Source organism: Papaver somniferum, unplaced genomic scaffold, assembly GCF_003573695.1.
Source record: "Papaver somniferum cultivar HN1 unplaced genomic scaffold, ASM357369v1 unplaced-scaffold_107, whole genome shotgun sequence".
NCBI lineage: Eukaryota > Viridiplantae > Streptophyta > Magnoliopsida > Ranunculales > Papaveraceae > Papaver > Papaver somniferum.
The window spans coordinates 7,665,212-7,676,784 of record NW_020619603.1 but is presented as its reverse complement, the minus strand read 5'-3'; the positions used below and the strand labels follow the sequence as shown (position 1 = coordinate 7,676,784).

Genomic DNA, 11,573 nt, shown 5'->3' with positions numbered 1-11,573 from the left:
CGCAAGCATGAAGTATCAAAAGTCCTGAACTAAGCATACTTCATCAAGAGAAAACACAACTAATTAATAAAAATCATTTACTCAATTTTCATTCGGTGCAAATAATCATAAAAGAGTTGCGTAAATAATTTTAAATAAGTTTTACCACATAATTATTGGAAGAATGGCTTCCTACATCGCCCCGAAGGTTTGGTTTAGATCCTCATATTATTCACTCGCTCAAAATATTGGTTCATAGCTCAAAAGTGTATAAAAAGAGGTGAAAAGAGCTAATACAGAGATTCGCAACAGTTATAAGTGTTGCAATTACACTGTCACAGAGAACGATAAAGATGAACTGTCGTTTTTATTGTAGCAAATAAGTCTTCCTACAAAGTGTCGTTGTTACTGTAGCATGAACGACAGTTTTTGGTGGGTCGTTGTTCTTCGTGTCCTTCACAGCACCAGCAAAAAACTCGTCTCTGCAACTCTGATTTCACGCCTCTGTGATGCTCTAAACTCCTCCCAAACTCTCCATCCCCCTCTATGCTACCCCAGAGCCTTATTTATACTCAACAGGTCTAAGAATAACTCATCATTACTCCACGAAATCTCCCATTATACGGCAGTGAAGAAAAATATTCTCGGGAATATTTTTTTCCTTGATTTTTCTTCTCATGTGTCTGTTTTATCTCAGCACACTCCTTACACGCTAAATCCAACTCCAAGACGGAGTAAAACTCGTGCACGCATGGAATATTCACGTAATATTTTTAACAGAACCCCATGAAACTCTCATGCTCTGTTTTCTCCAATCCACGTAACTATCCCAGTTTTCTCGATTCCAACTCATATACCAGCTCTGTTTAGTCGAAATAGGGTATATCCAATCCACATATCCCATTGAATCCGGCCAAAGCTTATTGAAATTTAATGCTGAAAATCTGACCAAATATCCCGTGAATATCACACTCCCTGTCTTGCTTCGAATGGATTATCCAGCCAATTTCATTTGTATCCAAAACCCATACCTTGCCTATTTCACTCATAGGAACAAACCCAATTAATCTGAGCCATCGAGTCTCACTCTTTCACGCCCAAAAATCCGATCAAAAATCTGCCTTTGTTGATGCCATTTTTCCCGCCAAAAATCAGTTTTGAAAGGTAGAAGATGGTTAGCCCTTATCCAAAATATGGGCGCCTTTAACAGTTGGTGAGCCCGGGGGTGCCCTTATCCAAAATGAGGGTTCGAATAACACGTGTCCTCCGGGGTGCAAAAACCACTTTTCGAGCAACTTTTTCCACATAAGTGTTTATTGGCCAAAAATACCTACAAGGACATAAAATACCATAATTAATACATAATCGAGCACTAACAGTACAGAACATTGAGAACAAAATAGAAACAAAAATGTGTCTATCATTGATCCCACTCAAAACCAGGTGCAAGCACACTCCTTGTGCGCATCTAGCATTAACGAATAACTCTTTGCAAACGCAAGACTGTGGTGTATCGGTTTTCTTCTAACTTGCGCTTATTTCTTCGGCCTTTCAATAAGCTTCCTGCTAGATAAGAATTGGCCATCCAATTATTCTTTTATAGCATCACATTTCCACAAAAATGCTGGTTCGCAACCAGACTTTGCATTACCACCAAGGTACATGCATTCGAGAGAGATAACTATAATCTTCCATCAACTTGCTACGATGAAAACACCTTCAATCTATCGATAGACATGTTCTTCATCTACTTTGCCACTGCAAAGGCAATCAACTTCTTTGAGTTCAGGAATTTCCCCTAAAATTCCCATTACTTCTTGTAATGTACTCGCTACTGATAACACCACAAAGATATGCATTCCAAATGTGTAATCTTTGCATACTTGTGAGAAACATGGACTTTAAACGCCTGACTTGCACCATAGAAGTCAGCATACTCCATAGTTTTATCATTCCATCACTTGAAACCTCGGTTTCCAATGATTCTTGCACGTTCTTCTAACACTTTGGGATGGAATTTTTACACCTTTGTCATAAACTTTCATTGCATGTTGCTACTTCAAGCTTCAAGTTCATTCCAATTGATCTTTCCACACAAGACCAGCTTCTTCTAGTCTCCATACTAGTGAAACCCAAACAATTATTCACTGAATTTGACAAACAAATGACATTAACTTGAGTAAAAGAGAGAAAAATGAGCAAATTGTGTCCCCTAACACAGCTCTGATACCGGCTGTCACATGCCCATTTAATCGCCTAAAATTTTCATGGGACATGACCGGAAATGATTGTGGTTCAGTGAATCATCTTCACACACAATCACCCAGCATTGCACACTTGCATCAAAGTATGCATCTTCCTTCACTCATAAGGCATTGCACAACGGAAGTATTTTCTTCTTTCTCTCTAACTCGTCTAACTCATGGACCTAAACAGGCCATTGACCCTCTTGGTGAATGCCGAAAACACTCTCTACATTAGTGGATCTTCTCTCAAATTAACATCACTAACATTATTAATCTTTAAGCTATTTATGCAAGTAAAGATCAGGCCAAACTTCTGTGCAACCTCTTGCACAATCCTTGGACAGCCAAGTGTCCAAGTAGCTTCCATAACCGCATAAAGTGTACATAACTAACTAGCATCTTCTAATTTATGCCACCTCATGCCACACTTGTCCCAAACGGTCTTGGACACTCTCATATGGTAATAAACTCACTTTATAACCGTTCACCTTTTTCTCACACCTTTGGAATGCTTGCAAATCCCGTAACCAACTTGTAACCGTCACTTGAGCTGTATTGCACCACTGTTGTGCTTTACTGAATTCTGCCTCTCTCCAGCGCTCAGCCCTCTTGGCTCTGCATGCTTATCACTCTAAGCTAATGTACGGACAATTTTTATGCTTCCAACATCGAGGCCATCTCCTTAAGCTCACTCTAGTTACTCATGCGTCATATATGTTTCACTCCGCTAATTAGCTTGACAACAGCAATGCAACTCTTGCATTACCAACTTGTTTGCATTGTTCAAGATTTGACCAGCCTTGAACTAATGCATAGACTAATCCTTAGTCTATTCTACATGCTTGCATCGTCCTTGAGTTTGGGCCAACTCAATTCCACGGACATGCCAACATGCCAACTCGCATGTTGCATGTTGCATCTTGCAACTTTGGATTTGTCTTGCCTTCTACTTAATGAAGTTTCATTGTGTTAGCCAATAGCTTCATTACTTATCTAAATGCATTTACAATGTAGTGCTACCCTTGCAATTCATTGGCCCTGCGGGGTTGTGCCATTCTAAGCACTTGACAGCCTACACAGTGTCGCGCCATCCTGGCTGCACACTGACTTGTCCTGCAACTCTGTAACGCGTAATCATTATGTGCCACTTGCATCCCTGTTATACCTGCCATGGTTTGAGCAATCGTTTCATTTCTCCAGGGCCTTGCCGTGAGAAAACCGATCGGGTGATGGAGAAGTGGGCCCGCCAACGTGTGCATTAGCGCTTCCCTGATCATTCACGGGATGATCTAATTCGTCCAACCAGGCTGGCGAAGTTGGACGGTTGTGATGGTTTAAGACTGCCTTAAACATTCTTGCTCGTTCGAGCTTCTTCCAAAGCAGTGCGGCCACCTTATTTTAGGGAAGGCGTTTTGGCGCGCTGGGAAGTGGGGCGTTGTGTTCGACCGGATGGGGCATAAGTGGGCCCGCCTGTGGTCATGCGTCCAACTTGCATGGCCGTGATCGTTTCTGAGACTGACATGGACAGTCTAGATTTCCCTTAAGGAAATTAAATATGCTCGATCTGGCTAATCAAAAGCGCTGATACGAGATTCTCTTTGTTATACAATGGTGTAGCATGTACGGATATTTCTTGCACATCTCGATATTGAGACTTGGAGATTCATGTTACTCTGCTGAGAGTAAACACTCAGTCGTCATGCTATGCCAATAATGAGATTTGTTCTGAGAACAACACAGGAAATACTAGGCAAATCATGCTTTAATTAATAATATACTAAAATTCACAGAATATTTGGGATTGTTGTTTCATGCACCATTCTGGGAGAATTTTGTGTATTCATTGAATTGCTTCGAATAAATAAAGCGAGGAGGTTTTCTGCACTCATCGCTTATCAAACGGCTGTACCCTTTGCAGGATGTCAACACATTAAATGCCTTTACCCTTTGAAGGATGTCATCACATTAAATTTGGTTTTACAATTTTAGCCCTGAACTAAAATCCACCATCAACATTAAGTCCCCTTCCTAGCGCGTAATAGTTGCATTATTGTGGGGTAGGCATTAGATGGTGACAAATAAAGATAAAACTTATGAGACAAAGTTAGATGTTACCAAGAGAGATGGGTCGTCCTGTCGTTGCACTAGTGGAAAATGGGTGTTTAGCTACCTACATAGAGACCCCCAATAAAAGTTATTTGACCGTGGACCCTTCAAAGCTGTCTTTGATATAATAAAAAACCGGAAAACTTCTGAGAGGATATATAGCCGTCTCTGAATTGCAAAATTTAGTTACCATTTTGCGCTTATAAAACTACTAGTTCAACGACCCCCAACCTGCGATGTGGATTTGATAATCGATTCTGGGCCCCAGACTCTATGTGGTCACGATTTTCTTAGTAAAATGAACGGCTGGATGATAGCCCTCTTCGTTTTTATCGATGTATATCTGTACTCGTCTTTATCTTATATCTTCCAGTATCTTTATTCTCTCTCTAGCTCACAGCCTCACAGCGAACTCATCTCTATATCCATCTTTCTCTTGTTTTGTTTTTGTTCCTCTGTAACTTCAAACATTTGCTCTCGATCGACCTCCATCACCTTCTCCTTCTTCAAAGAATCCAGATCCGGAAGGTGAAACAAAAGTCAATACCCTCAAGCTAATAATCGATTTCATCGATAGTCTGTGTTGTCGATGATGAAATACTTTTTGCGATTCATTGTGGTAATTATCTATGAATTCTTCATCATCTTCAATTTCAGAAATTTAATTTTTAATATTAGGGTTGGGGTGAATTTTCAATCTCTTGATTTTCCTGGTAATAATTTCGATTGAAATGTTATTTTTCTTGAGTAGGGTTGCGGTTTACTTCAACCGGTTCCTATAATGATTCCTGATGTTGATGGATGGTGTGATGGTGGTGATCAAGCATAAGTTGGTCAATTACACTTCTTATCAGTTCTAAATTTTTTTTCTTCAATTTGGGGTATAAGGGATTTTCTGATATCATGAGTTTGTGTTATTTCAGTTTAGGTGGCAATTGAGTTTATGCTGAAATAATACTCCCTCCGTTCTTTTTTAATAGGCCAGTTTCTATAAATAAAAGTTTTTAAAAAATAGGCCAGTTTCCTAATTGGGAAAGTCAAATGTTATTTTAATTTTTTGGGACCACTTTTCTCTTAACTTCTTTTGATGACAAGTGTCATGTGAACCACTTCACTTTACTTCTTTTGCTAACAAGTGTCATGGGGACCATTTCACTTCACTTCTTTTATTGACAAGTGTCATGAGGACCACTTTCAATGATTAGTTCTCTTAATTTCCTTAAATTTCGCTAAAAACAAAACTGGCCTATTAAAAAAGAACGGAGGGAGTAGATTCCAATGGTACTCTGTGCTTTCAATTATAAAATCCTCTCGCAATTAATTGAGTAATTATCTATGACTCACTTTTCTTCATCGTCTTTAATTACAGAGATTTAATTTCTGATATTAAGGTTAGGGTATTTTCCAAACCTCTCGATTTTACTGGTAATAGTTTCAATTAAGTGTTCTTTTTATTGATTAGGGATGCGATTTACTTCGAACGGTTCCTACTGTGATTCCTTGTGATGGTGATGAAGTAGATGATGACTCAGTTTTCTAATAAAGATTGCTCATTACATTGCTTATCTGTTTTGTGTGGTGAGTTAATTTTTTTTGATTATTCAATTTTGGTTTTAGGGGTATTTTGACATCATGAGTTGATGATGTTTCAGTTTCTCTTTTGGTTGATTCCAGCTGGGTCATTCTTAGGTTCCATGACATGAGCTTTAACAGGGAAATAAACTGAAAGTGGTAACTGATTATCAAGAATTCTGGGTTTGGCTGCATGCAAAACTTTGTTATTTGTGATGCTTAGATCTATTTTTTGTTTTTATTTTGATTTTGAAGGACTATTTATGAAGTACCTTATGGTGGAACTGAGTATTTTGACGAGGATGTCTTTGTTTTTCCTGAAATGGTCAAATACAGGTATCGTTTGAGTTTTTTTTGGTGGAAATCGTTTATTTTTCATTAATGATGTTTTGGCCTCTTGGTGGCAGTTGAACTATGTGATTTTCTTTGAACTTTGCTTTTTCTCCTATGAGTTCATTGTTTAGTGGATGTTGAGTTGATTGAGCAATGATAAGTACTTGAGTTACACATAGTTATTTCTTGTTTCTTGCTTCCTAAATTGTGAAGCAAGGATATAGACTTACCCTGCACATCTGTAACTGAACCAAATACAACTGTATGTAGGATAAGCATTTTCATGTACTTTAACGTACTGGAAGTTGCTTGTCAGATACTGACTGACCATTTTGTGTGCTGCTACAGGATAGAGAGAGAGATGCAACACGTATTGGCAAAGATATTTTAGTGCATATACAAAGTAGTAGGTGATTAGACCATGAACTGAACTTCACATCAGTTAAACATGTGCAACTCTGCAAAAAAAGTAACAGAAATGGAGTATTATACCTCCCCATGTCCCTACAGATAGGAATTGAGTGTTATGGTTGGTTGGTGCCATAATTCATTTTATCATGTTATATTATTTGTCTCTTTAGTGCATCAATAGTAAATAATGGACCTTGTCAGTTTAACTTTTACCCATTTTGATCAGATAAAGAGAAAGTGTGGGATTTGTACCAAAAACTTACAGTTGGTAATAGAATTCATGAAAAGCTTTACAACTACTACTTAGGATCATAACTAGCTCCAGCTTTTTCCATGTAACTTTTTAACCTTGGTTAAAAGTTCTCATTTTACATGTTTTAGTTTAGTTGAATTCTTTGTCTTCGGACAAACTGAAATATATCCGTTCTGGTAGAACCGCACTTGCACATACACTGCCCTCTTTCCATAAAGGCCGGTAATGAAAATATTTATCTCATTTTGACAGATGATAGTTAGATATGAAATTGTGTTAGTATCACTTTCTTAATGATAGTTATATATGAAAATGCGTTAGTATCACTTTCTTAACTTTCTATTATTCCTTTTTGACAAACGATGAAATTTTGTTTTTAGAGTATCGTGACGTTGATTTTGTTGTTGTTCTTGTGGTGTAATCAGGCACAATTACGAAGGTAGTGACTGACCAAGATATAGTGGTCACTGAGATGGGTATCATGGTGGTCACTGAGATGGGTATCATGGTGGTCCAAGATGGGGAGATAGGGGTGGTGCTCCAACAGAGTAGCCACAATTTCAGGTTTAAATCTAGTCCCTTAGTTATAAATGAACTGTTTATGGCTATATTTATCTGAATAAGATAAATTTTGTTCATGCATATTGTGTTGTTTGTCACTGATATGCAATGCCTGAGTTGTGCATGCACCTTGTCTTGTTTGTCACTGATATGTAATTCCATATATGATTTAGGTATGTGTTAATTACTCTTTTATGAATTCTATTAGTCAATAATGTAAGTCTAATACGTTAACAGTATTTTGAATATAACATGGGTGATTATGGATTCTTTACTCTTTTGTTACTCAACCATGATTGTTTATTTAGTTCATGGTATTCATTTTCTCTTCATTAATAATGAGTCCATCATGTATCAGTTTGTTTCAAGATGAGACTCTTCTTTTCTTCACCAACTAAGCATTAGCTTTCTGACATTTGATGTTATTCAAGTATAGAAGAATTTACAGAACACTCCTTTTCCCATGATTTAAGATGATTTAGCTAGAACATACAGGGAAATCTAAGATACTTTCAACCTAACTTTCAAATTTTGAGTAACTTTTCACATTATTTGGTAGCAGGAAATTTAGCAGGTCATACTATGTTGGACCGTGTATTTCTGTTTAACATACCGCTTTCTATACGAGTGTATTCATAGTTTGACACACATAAATGAAAATATCTTCCAATGTTTATGTATAGTGACTCTTTGTCTCTACTGATTCTCGATACTGGTACGGTGGGGGCATGAGTTCAGCTAAAGCCGCTCTAGAGAGTGACACCAGGGTAAGTTTATCTTAGATACGTGTGAACATGGAAAGCAATACAATCAACTTCTCAATACTCTCAATACAAAAGAAACAGAAGAAACACAATCACCTAGCAAGTTATCGTAGTATAGTGAACCCTTTCTAACTAGTTTATCTTAGATATACATGGAATTTGATTGTTAGATGGTGTTGCAGATTTATTAGCAATTATCTCCAATTGTAGAAGATTCAAATGTTCCACTCGAACAGATTGCATTTACTGCAATCAGTCAGGGCTTGGTCTTCGTGGGTTCGTGCCACGTGGATGTTGCATTGTCCATAATACTTTCCTTGATGGACCGTAATGAAGCTGAGCTTGGGGAGCCTCTCACATAGATTTTACCACTCAGACATGGTCTTCTGTTTCTTGGGAAGCAGGTAATTTAGAGTCCTAATATCCTTATGAGTTTAAACTTAGTGCTCTTCTACATGAATTTCTGAATATTTTTCTGCTTAGTTGCTTTGGTGATGCTTGGTGTCCAGGAGAAAATGCCATGATACAATTGATATATATATATATATATATATATATATATATATATATATTGACTTAATTTGCTATGGAGAACATCAGATTTGATCATAGACTTGAACTTTGCATTAAGCCTTTAATTTTGGAAGGAAAATAAGGAGCATACCTTTCAGCACAATTTTCTTTACTTTAGAGTTCAAAATACAAATTACAGTGATAACAACATATTTTAGCTTATTCTGCATCATGTAAGTTTTTCTTGGATACCAATTGCAGTCTTGGATCTCACTCATGGCTGATACAACCTTCTAATTCTTTTCGGCTATATCTGTGTGTATCTATCAAAACACATTTCTAATCTGTTGGATGATTTTATTTTTCCTTTCAGGATGCCCAATCATTGGAAAATTTAGAGAGCTAAGAACTAATGTGTTGGGAGGTAAGGTGGTCATATTTTCGTATTACCTTACTCAATTACATGGGAATAATAATACCAATTGTACACATTAAAACTACATACAAGCGAAACTACTTGAGATGGTTTCAAGAATTACACTAGATGGTTTGTTGATGATAATGAAGAATAGCTAGATGTTATTAACTTATTTTACAAGTGTGTTTCTCTGTATACAAGTGACCTGGCTAATTTTTTGTACAGAAGCTTGAGATCTCCAATTTGTTGTTTAATCAAATGTCTATTAGTTTATCATCTTGTTGTTCAATCTTAGATATTACTAGTTAGCTAGAACTTAAATGTTGTTTTGAACTCGGGATTCAATCCTTTTGTTGTGTAATCTTAAACCTAATGGACACAATGAATGAATGTTGAATTTTGAGTTTGAGTTAAAGTTATTGTTTCATTTGAATTCAGTTTGGATTGAACTCGACTTTAATTTGAATTAAATTTGAGTTTCATTTGATGTTCAGTCGGATTATTTCAGATTTAATTATTTAGGCATTTCAGCAAATCTGAATATATATATATATATATATATTATAAATTAAATCTGAGACCCACGACTAAGGGTCTGCACCTCGTGACCCTTAAAATCAGTAGTTGTTTTGAGACACACGGCTAAGGGTCGTGCAAAACAGCTACGCTTTATCAGAGACCCCAACAGAGACGGTTAATAATGGTCGTATAACTCATATATATGACTTGTCCCGACGGTCGCGTAACTTCTGTTTTCCACTAGTGTTGGAACACGTCACGTTCAACAGGCGTCAAGCGTTGAAGCGTCTTCCTCTGAAGAGAGCATTGAAGAGGCTTCTTCTGGCGAGTGTTGAAGAGGCTTCTTCCTATGAAGAGTTGAAGAAGCTTCTGGAGCATTGAAGCAGGTCCCGGGGAGAGCGTTGAAGCAGTTTCTTATGGCGAGAGACCTTCTTCTGGAGAGAGAGAGTTGAAGCGGCTTCTTCTTCTGGAGAGAATGAAGAGCCTTCTTCTGGAGAGAGTTTAAGAGGCTTCTTCCTATGAAAAGTTGAAGAAGCTTCTGGAGCGAACGTCGAAGCGGGTCCCGGGAGAGCGTTGAAGTAGCTTCTTATGGCGAGAGACCTTCTTCTGGAGAGAGTGTTGAAACAGCTTCTGGAGGGAGCGTTGAAGCGGCTTCTTATTCAGTTTGACTTCCCCTTGGGAATTACATGCTTCCTGATTGACCATCTCTCTTGTGTCCAAGAATTCCTTGACTCTGTCCGTAGTGGTTGTTGTTATGGTGAAGCGCGGGCATTGGCAGTTTTCATGTAGTGGTAGAGCTTGTCTCGTTATTAGAGGGAAAAGCTTCCTTGATGTTGCCTCATGAAATGAAAAATAGGGAGACGGTCCCCTGCCCACGAGTATCTACTGAGCCTTCGACTTGATAGACGTTGTCATGCTGGGTTCATGAGGCCTTCTTTACTCTTCATTGTGTTTCATAGACTCCAGGAACATCACTGGTCTTTGACAATAGGCATGCTTTCTTGAGTATATCCTCGTCTTTGGGCATCTTGGAATCATAATGATAGCGTGCTTGCATCTCTTTAAATTCACCATCTTTGAAATGGGCAGTGCTAAGCAGTCCCCAGTCATACTCCTTTGCCATTATCATCTTTGGATCGTGTCTTTGAGGAGTAGGGAAGTTCCTTCATGCGAATGACTTAACTAATAGGTTTTGCAAATATGATGAAACTAGAGAATCTGTATGTACCTCTCAAGTCCCAGGTGCAATCTCCTTTGGTAACGCAACTACTTCTTCTACGAGAGACGAAATTCTGAAAGCGTCTCTCATTGATACTTATGCCATCGATACAGATATGGAGTATCTTAGACGTTGTTTCATCATTGTGGCAGTTGTGCATGTGGTACTTGAGTTGGAGTTGGCGATTTTGGACGCGCAGGATGTTGTATCTCGGTGGTTTTCCTCTTGATGCTTCAGCGAAACTGCTTACAGAAGGCTGAAGGTTGTATTGTATGTTGGTGAGATGTATGCTTCCACGAACATCATGGGGTTCTTCATTACTGGCAGGCTTGTTCTTTCTAGCAGGGCAGGTGCTGTCGCAACTGAGCGTTTAACAGCTTTATGGAGTTCAGAGGATGTCTGAAAGCGTAGGTTCTTCGACAAAGCACGATAGACAGGTACCATCCTATTGATGCACAATCACACCACTTGTTTTTCAGTCACATTTGGATCGTGACCCTCCAGTGCCTGAATTCGGGACCTCTTGACATAATCATTTGGATGTTCGTTGTTTCGCTGAAGCATTCCTCTTAAGTCTGACAGAGTGATTCGTCCAAACTGTGGATTCTTTCTCGACATGATGATGTGGACATCGCTATCTTCTTGAGGCTGCTCCTTTGAGGTGTCGGCTTCAGTATAT

The 11,573-nt window shown here is 38.3% G+C and overlaps 1 long non-coding RNA gene across 1 annotated transcript; it reads left to right on the top strand.

The window, feature by feature from the left end:
- The first annotated feature begins 5,988 nt into the window (after positions 1 to 5,988).
- Positions 5,989 to 8,623, top strand: LOC113327709. Its single transcript, XR_003349154.1, has 3 exons — positions 5,989 to 6,062; positions 6,159 to 6,239; positions 7,326 to 8,623. It is a non-coding gene; the product is annotated as an uncharacterized LOC113327709 (long non-coding RNA).
- Positions 8,624 to 11,573: the final 2,950 nt, after the last annotated feature.